Genomic DNA, 9,711 nt, shown 5'->3' on the forward strand with positions numbered 1-9,711 from the left:
CCATGGAGGCTGAAGAAGCTGGCAGGTGGGGAAAGGGGTTATAATGGCAGTTCTGCCCCTTGTACGCCACTCGAAAATGACGCCTTTCTTTTATGGTGTCCCAGGTTTTTTCTGCAGACTTTCCCGGTTGTGCAGCTCCTTACTCTTGTCCCTTCAGGCTATCTTTTCACAGCCAACAGCTGTCCCCTCCCTGGGTCCGTGCTCCAAACCCCAATTTCCAGCACCCAGCCTCCCTTCGCAACAGGTGACTCATGACTCAGGCTGGAATGTGCAGAGCTGCAGTGTAGACCATGCAGTTTTTACTTTTTCCTGCCTTCCACAGATTGTCCACTGCATTCTCCTTTGATCCCCTGAAGGTCCTTTTCTGTCCCAGCTGATTTCCCCACCATGAGAGAGTTTTTCTGTGTGAGGACCTCCCCTCACCTTCAGCTTCCCACCAGGGTTGTTGGTCCCTTTTTTGATTCCTCTTTTCTTTTTTTCTTCTTTCTTTCATCCTAGCCAGTTGTGAGGGGATGTTTCTTGTCCTTTTAGGTGTCCAAAGTCTTCCGCTAATGTTCAGCAAGTGCTCTATGAGAACTGTTCCGTTTGTAGATGTATTCTTGATATACTTGGGGAGCGACGAATTCCGCATCCTCCTATTCCACCATCTTGACTCCTTCCCTCTCTTGTTTCTTGATGTAGGCATTTATCAGTATAAATTTCCCTCTTGTAACAGTTTTTGTAGAAACACATGGGTTTTGATGTGCTTCAATTTTAGTTTCAAGATATTTCTTGATCTCACTTTTAATTTCTTCTTTGACCCATCAATTGTTGCTGAGCATGTTGTTGTTTTTGTTGTTGTTTTTAACGTCTTTATTGGAGTATAATTGCTTTACAATATTGTGTTTCTGCTGTATAACAAAGTGAATCAGCTATACGTATACATATATCCCCATATCCCCTCCCTCTTGCATCTCCCTCCCACCCTCCCTATCCCACCCCTCTAGATGGTCACAAAGCACCGAGTTGATCTCCCTGTGCTATGCGGCTGCTTCCCACTAGCTATCTATTTTACATTTGGTAGTGTATATATGTCCACTGAGCATGTTGTTTAATTCCCAACTATCTGTTAATTTTCCAGCTTTCCTCCTGCTATTGATTTCTAATTTCATACCATTGTAGTCAGAAAATATACTAGCTATAATTTCAATCTTTTTTAAAATTTGGTAAGACTTGTTTTGTGACATATTATATAATTTATCCTGGAGAATGTTCTGTGTGTGCTTAAGAAGAATATTCTGCTGCTCTTGGATGGAATATTCTGTACATGTCTGTTAGTTCCATTTATTCTATAGTATGGTTCAAATCCAATGTTTCCTTATTTATTTTCTGTACAGATGTCCTATCTGTTGTTGAAAGTGGGGCATTGATGTCTCCTACTATTATTGTATTGCTGTCTATTTCTCTTTTCAGAACTGTTAGTATTTGCTTAATATATGTAGATGCATATATATTTACAATTGTTATATCTTCTTTTTAATTTAATTTATTTTATTTTTATTGGAGTATAGTTGCTTTACAATGTTGTGTTAATTTCTACTGTACAGCAAAGTGAATCAGTTATACATATACATATATCCACTCTTTTTAAGATTTCCTTCCCATTTAGGTCACCACAGATCATTGAGTAGAGTTCCTTGTGCTATACAGTAGGTTCTCATTAGTTATCTATTTTATACATAGTAGCATATATATGTCAATCCCAATCTCCCAATTTGTCCCACTCTCCCTTCCCACCTTGGTAACCATAAGTTTGTTCTCTACATCTGTGACTCTATTCCTGCATTGCAAATAAGTTCATCTGTAGTATTTTTCTAGATTCCACATATAAGCTATATTATACAATATTTGTTTTTCTCTTTCTGACTTACTTCATTCTGTATGACAATCTCTAGGTCCATCCACGTCTCTGCAAATGGCACTATTTCATTCCTTTTTATGTCTGAGTAATATTCCCTTGTATATATGTACCACATTTTCTTTATCCATTCCTCTGTCAATGGACATTTAGGTTGCTTCCATGTCCTGGCTATTGTAAATAGTGCTGCAATGAACATCAGGGTTCATGCATCCTTTACAATCGTTATATCTTCTTGACCCCTTTATCATTACATAATTACCATATTTGCCTTCTGTTACTATTTTTTGCTTAAAGACTATTTTGTCTGATATACATATAGCTACCCCTCCTCTCTTTTGGTCTCCACTTGCATGGAATAACTTTTGTCATCCCTTTACTTTGAGCCTATGTGTGTCCTTAAAGTTGAAGTGAGTCTCCATAGGCATCATATAGTTGGGTCCTATTTTTTCATCCATACAACCACACTTTGCCATTTTATTAGAGAATTCAATCCATTTACATTTAGAGTAATTCTTAATAGGTAAACGATAGGTAAAGACTGACTAATGCCATCCTATTAATTGTTTTCTGGCTGTTTTGTAGCTTGATTGTTCTTTTCTTCCTTTCTTGCTGTCTATCATTGAGGATTGATAATTTTCCAAAGTGATATTGTTTGATTCCCCTCTTTCTATCTTTTTTTGTAACTGCTTTGCAGTTAACAAGGAGGCTTACATAAATCTTCTTATATATATAACAGTCTATTTTATACTGATAACAACTTAACTTTGATTGCATGCAAAAACTATATACTTTAATCCCCTTTCCTTTTATACTTTTTATGTCACTATTTTAATCTTTTTTTATTGTGTATCCATTAACAAATTGTTGAAGCTATAGTTATTTTGGGTACTTTTGTTTTTTAACTTTTATGCTAGAGTTAACTAGTTAACACATCACCATATTACAGTATCAAGCTGTTCGAGTCTAATTATATGTTCACTTTTGCCAATGTGTTGCTTATTTTCTTATGTTTTCATGTTAGTAATTAGCATTCTTTTGTTTCAGCTTCAAGAACTCCTTTCAGCATTTCTTGTAAGGTAGCTTTAGTGGTGATGAAATCCCTCAGCTTTTGCCCGGGAAACTCTTTATCTCTCTTTCATTTCTGAAGGACAACTTTGCTGGTTAAAGTATTCTTGGTTGGCAGTTTCTTTTAGCACTTTGAGTATATCATCTCACTGTCTCCTAACCTGTAAGTTCACTGCTGAGAAATCCACTGATAGCCTTATGGGCGTTCCCTCATTGGAGAAATTTTTTTTCCTGTTGCTGTAAAATTCTCTCTTTGTCTTTGGTTTTAAACAATTTTATTATTATGTATCTTGGAGAACATTGTTTTGGACTGAAATTTTGAGGTGACCTATTAGCTTCATGAACCTGAATATCTATATCCCTTCCCAGGTTTGTGAAGTTCTCAGCCATTATTTCTTTAAATAAGCTTTCAGCCCTCTCTCCATCTCTTCTTCTGGGACTCCAGTTAAGTATAACATTTCTTTTGATGGTATTTCATAATTTTCATAGGCTTTCTTCATTCCTTTTCATTCTTTTTTTTTTTTTTTGCTTCTCTGATTGGATAATTTCAATTGATCTGCCTTCTAGCTCACTGATTCTCTCTTCTGTTTGTTAAAGTGTGCTGTTGGAGTTCTCTATTGGATTCTTCCATTCAGTGATTGTATTTAGCTCCAAAATTTCTGTTTGTTTATTTTTTAATGTTTTCTATCTCTTTATTGAACTTCTCCTTTTGTTCTTGCACTGTTTCCCTGACATCATTAAATTGTTTATCTGTGTTCCCTTGTAGCTTTCTGAGCATCTGTAGAATAATTATTTTGAATTCTTTGTTGAACACTTCCTTGAGCTCTATTTCTCTGGGGGCAGTTGCTGGTGGTTTACTGTATTCCTTTAGTAGAGATGTATTTTCCTGATTTTTTTCATGATTCCTGTAGCCTTGACTATGTATCTGCACATTTGAAGGAGTAGTCAACTCTTCTAGACTTTATGGACTGACTTCAGTAACAGAAGCATTTCACCTATGAATAGAGGCACACTGTATCATGCTGTGACTTGGGTCTAGTGGTCCAGGGCGCCAAGTATGGGGGTTTGTGGTGGCACTGCATCTGGGAAGCATGATGTCTCTTCAGTTTAGGCCAATTTGGTCCACAGCACTGACAACTATGTGGTCCTTGGTGAGCACAGAACAGTGTGGGGGGGTACGCAGTGGATGCAAGGACTGTTGGACTCCTTAGTGGCACCTCCAGATCTAGCAGCTAGGGACCAGGGCAGGCAGTGGTGCTGGTCAGAGCCAGTGGTGTGCACACACTCAGCTGCAGAGGCTAGCCGCAGACACCTGTGCCTGCACACTTTTTCCTTAAGCATGTGTGCTTCAGTGGAGGCTGATGGTGGGAGTTGGGCTAGGGACATGCAGGTACACAGCTAGAAGGGCTAGCTATGGGTAGGTGTGAGGTTGCCAGCCAGTGATTAATCTAGGCCCACAAACAGCTGCAGGGGCTGTGGCGTTCCATGTGATCACCTGTCGCTCCAACTCTCCCTGCCCCTCTCACCCCGGGCATGTGTACTGCAATGGAAGCTGATGGCTGATGACAGGATCCAGGCTGGAAGCATGCAGGCGCACAGCTGAAGAGGTTAGCTATGGGTGGGTGTGGTAGTGCTGGACAGTGACAGAAGACAGGGTCTGATCTGGGCTCAGAAGCTGCTCCACAAGCCCTGGTTTTTGGTGTGCCCACTGTGGCTGCACGCTCTTCCTCAGGGTATGAAAGCTACAGTGGAGGCATCAGGCTAGTTCCATGTAGATGCACAGCTGGAGGCCCCAAGCAGAAGCACAGTGGTGAAAGTCACCCAGGGTGCTTAGGCTGGCATTTTGCACTCATGCAGATGCAGAGGCTCAACATGGCTATGGGTGTGGCTCCTGGGCTCTGGCAGTAGCAGGGAGGGACTCAGGCAGCTGGCAACTTATACTTGCATAGCTTCAGGATCCTGGATGGCTGTTGGTATGGTTCCTGGGCTCTGGCAGGGGTGGGAGGAGGAAAGGAGTGGGAAGGAAATCAGATGGCTGGCATCAGCAAATGCAAATACCTGTGGAGTGAAAGCTGGTGAAATATGCAGGCAATCCACAGCAACTGTGCTGGCTGTTGGTTTCCTCAGTGGTGAAATTTGCTGAATTCATCTGCAGGGTAGGTCTTTGTGAACTATGATTGCTCCTGCTGCATGTCTGCTAATAATAGCCTCTGCTTTTCTTCCTTGTTCCTAGCTGGCTCTATACATTTCAGCTTTGCTGGTCTAGGTGGGGTGAACCAAAGTGGGAACTTTCTGCAATGCCTCAAGAGGCTGGATAAGCTGTTTGCTCACCCCTACTCTTCATTTCCTAGAGAGAGGAACTCTTTCTTGGTGGAAGTTCTTTCTTGGTGCTGAACAATGCTGCTTTGGGAGATGGGATGTTGCAGGTGAAATGAAGTTGTCTTCTTTCTCTGCTTGTGTGGTTCTCAAAAATCCTCAGTTTTTTGTTCCACTGTGTTGCTAAAATTCCTAGGTGGACTCTAGAGGTTTACCAGAGCTGTTTTTATTCATGGATAGCTGTTCAATCATTGAACATTTTGGGGGGTGTGTTGGGGAAGCAGGGTTCTCCTGCATTTCAGTTTTCCCTGGAAACTAATGGCTGATTTTTCATCAAAAACCATGGAGGCCAGAAGGCATACTTAAAGTGTGAAAAGAAAAAAATAGTCAACTAAGAATTCTGTATCTGCCAAAACTGTTCATCAGAACTGAAGGAGAAATCAAGACAGCCCCAAACAAACAAAATCAGAAGAATTTGTCACCAGTAGACTTGCCCTACAAGAAATGCAAAAGGGAGTCCTTCAGGCTGAAAGGGAAGGATGCTAGATAGCCATACACAGAAATAAAGAACACTGGTAAAGGTAATTAAATAGGTAAATATAAAATTCAGTATTATTTTATTATTGGTTTGTAACTTCTCTTTTTTACTACATGATTTGAAAGACAAATTCATAAAACAATAATTATAAGTCAATGCTAGTGGATACACATTGTATAAAGATGTAAGTTATGACAATAACATCATAAAGGGGAAAGGACAGAGGTGTCTAGGAGTATAAGAGCAGAGTTTTGCATGCTACTGAAGCTGTTAGTATTAATTCAAACTAAAATGTTATGAATTCAATATGTTACTTATAATCCCCAGGATAACCACGAAGAAAATAACTCAAAAATATACAAAAAGGAAAATGAGAAGGGAACCAAAATGGAACACAACAACAAAAAATCAATTAAACACAAATGAAGGCAGTAATGGAGGTAATGAGGAAGGAAAAGCTATAAGACATATAGAAAAAAATAGCAAAATGGCTGAAGCAAATTCTTCCTTATCAGTAATAAGTTTAAATGTAAACAGAGTAAACTCTGTAATCAAAAGGCATAGATTGACAGAATGGATGAAAAAATTATGATCAAACTATATGCTGCCTACAAGAGACTCATTTTAATCAAAAGAAACTGGTAGGTTGAAAGTGAAATTATGGAAAGAATACTCCACGCAAATAGTAACCAAAAGAGAATTGGGGTAGTTATACAAATATCATACTAAACAGACTTTAATTCAAAATGTGTTTCAAGGTACAAAGAAGGACATACATATTGATTAAAAGGTCAATTAACCAAGGAGCTGTAATTATAAACATACACACAACTAACAAGACCATCACAAAATATATGAAGCAAAAACAGGCAAAACAGAAGGAAGAAATAGTTCTACAATAATAGTTCTATACTTCAATACTCCACTGTCATTAATGGGTAGAACAACAACCCATAAACAGAAGATCAATAATAGAGAACTTGCAAAACACTATAAACCAACTAGAACAAATAACATATACAGAATGCTCTGCTGGCAATAGCAGAATACATATTTTTCTCAAGTGCACATGGAGCATTCTCCAGGATACACCATAAATTGAGCCTTAAGTCTCAGTTAATTTAAAAAGAATAAAATCATACAAAATATCTTCTGTGGTGACAAAGGAATGAAACTGAAAATCAATAACAAGTGAAACTGGAAAATTCACAAATATGTGGAAATGGAGCAACACACTATTAAACAATCAGTAGGTCTAAGAATACATCACAAGGGAAAATAGAAAGTACTTAGAACTGGATTAAAATGAAAATACAACCTATCAAAACATATGGGATGCAGCAAGGCAGTGCTCAAACAGAGATTTATAGTTATAAAAACATATTTTTAAAAAGAAACAATATATCAAACAAATAACCTAACTTTACACCTTAAGGAAATAGGAAATTAAAATAGCAAACTAAATCCGAAGTTAGCAGAGGGAAGGAAATAATAAAAATTAGTTATAATATTGTAAATTAAGTATACTTCAGTTAAGTAATTAATTAAATTTTTTAAATGGTGTTGGCAAGTTTATGAGAGAACAGACACACATACTCTTTTTTTTTTTTAGTTTTACAATTTTTATTTAGTTTTATTGAAATACAGTAGATTTACAATGTTGTGTTAATTTCTGCTGTACGGCAAAGTGATTCAGTTATATATATAAGTTTTTTTTCATATTCTTTTCCATTATGGTTTATCATAGAATATTGAATATAGTTCCCTGTGCTGAATAGTAGGACCTAGTGGTTTACTGCATCTGCTAATCCCAAACTCCCACTCCATCTCTCTCCCACCCTCCCCCACTTGGCAGCCACAAGTCTGTTCTCTATGTCTGCATGTTTCTCTTTCAATAAAAGTTCATTTGTGTCATATTTTAGATTGTACATATAAGTGACACCATATGGTTTTGTCTTTCTGTGTCTGACTTACTTCACTTAGTATGATAATCTCTAGTTCCATCCACATGGCTGCAAATGGCATTATTTTGTTCTTTTTTTATGGCTGAGTTGTATGCCATTGTATATATGTACCACATCTTCTTTATCCATTCATCTGTTGATGGACATTTAGGTTGTTTCCATGTCTTGGCCATTGTGAATAGTGCTGCTATGAACACTGGGGTGTATGTATCTTCTTGAATTATATTTTTGTCCAGATGTATGCCCAGGAGTGGGATTGCTGGATCATATGGTAGTTCTACTTTTAGTTTTCTGAAGAACCTCCATACTGTTTTCCATAGTGGCTGTACCAACTTACATTCCCACCAGCAGTGTAGGAGGGTTCCCTTTTCTCCACCCCTCTCCAGCATTTGTTATTTGTAGACTTCTTTTTTTTTGAAGATTTTTTTTTGATGTGGACCATTTTTTTTTAAGTCTTTATTGAATTTTTTACAATATTGCTTCTGGGTTTTTTTTATGTTTTGTTTTTTTTTGGCCAAGAGGCATGTGGGATCCTAGCTCCCCAACCAGGGATTAAACCCATACTCCCTGCATTGGATGCACTGGACCACCAGGGAAGTCCCTGTAGACTTCTTCTTTTTTTTTTTTTTTAACATCTTTATTGGAGTATAATTGCTTTACAATGGTGTGTTAGTTTCTGCTTTATAACAAAGTGAATCAGTTATACATATACATATGTTCCCATATCTCTTCCCTCTTGTGTCTCCCTCCCTCCCACCCTCCTTATCCCACCCCTCTAGGTGGTCACAAAGCACCGAGCTGATCTCCCTGTGCTATGCGGCTGCTTCCCACTAGCTATCTATTTTACATTTGGTAGTGTATATATGTCCATGCCACTCTCTCACCCTGTCACATCTTACCCTTCCCCCTCCCCATATCCTCAAGTCCATTCTCTAGGAGGTCTGTGTCTTTATTCCCGTCTTGCCACCAGGTTCTTCATGACCTTTTTTTTTTCCCCTTAGATTCCATATATATGTGTTAGCGTACTGTATTTGTTTTTCTCTTTCTGACTTACTTCACTCTGTATGACAGACTCTAACTCCATCCACCTCACTACAAATACCTCCATTTCGTTTCTTTTTATGGCTGAGTAATATTCCATTGTATATATGTGTCACATCTTCTTTATCTATTCATCCGATGATGGACACTTAGGTTGCTTCCATGTCCTGGCTATTGTAAATAGAGCTGCAATGAATATTTTGGTACATGACTCTTTTTGAATTATGGTTTTCTCAGGGTATATGCCCAGTAGTGGGATTGCTGGGTCGTATGGTAGTTCTATTTTTAGTTTTTTAAGGAACCTCCATACTGTTCTCCATAGTGGCTGTATCAATTTACATTCCCACCAACAGTGCAAGAGTGTTCCTTTTCTCCACACCGTCTCCAGCATTTATTGTTTCTAGATTTTTTGATGATGGCCATTCTGACCGGTGCAGACACACATACTCTTATGCACCATTAATGGGGATGTATAGCAAATGTATAGGGCAAATTAGCAGTATCAAATATTTTAATGTCTATATATCCTTTGACCCAGGAATTTTTTTAGGACGCTACTATATAAAAAATATCCTCACATAAGCCCAAAGATATTTATTGCAACATTATTCATAATGGAGGGGGGAAATCCCTGGAAGTAACTTAAATTTCCATTAATAAGTGAGTGTTTAAATAAATTATGTTAACATTCAGATTCTTGAATAGTATGACTCCACGAAAAAGAAAGAATTTATATGGAAAGACCTACATGGCATATTGCCATGTGGTCAAATGGAAAAAAAGGAAATTGCAGATCATTATAGAGTATGATTCCATTTATGTTAATATACTATTAATGATGATAATCTGCTCCACAGATGAAATTGCCTGGTTACGACATAGCCCTA

The sequence above is a fragment of the Eubalaena glacialis genome, chromosome X, assembly GCF_028564815.1.
Source record: "Eubalaena glacialis isolate mEubGla1 chromosome X, mEubGla1.1.hap2.+ XY, whole genome shotgun sequence".
Lineage (NCBI taxonomy): Eukaryota > Metazoa > Chordata > Mammalia > Artiodactyla > Balaenidae > Eubalaena > Eubalaena glacialis.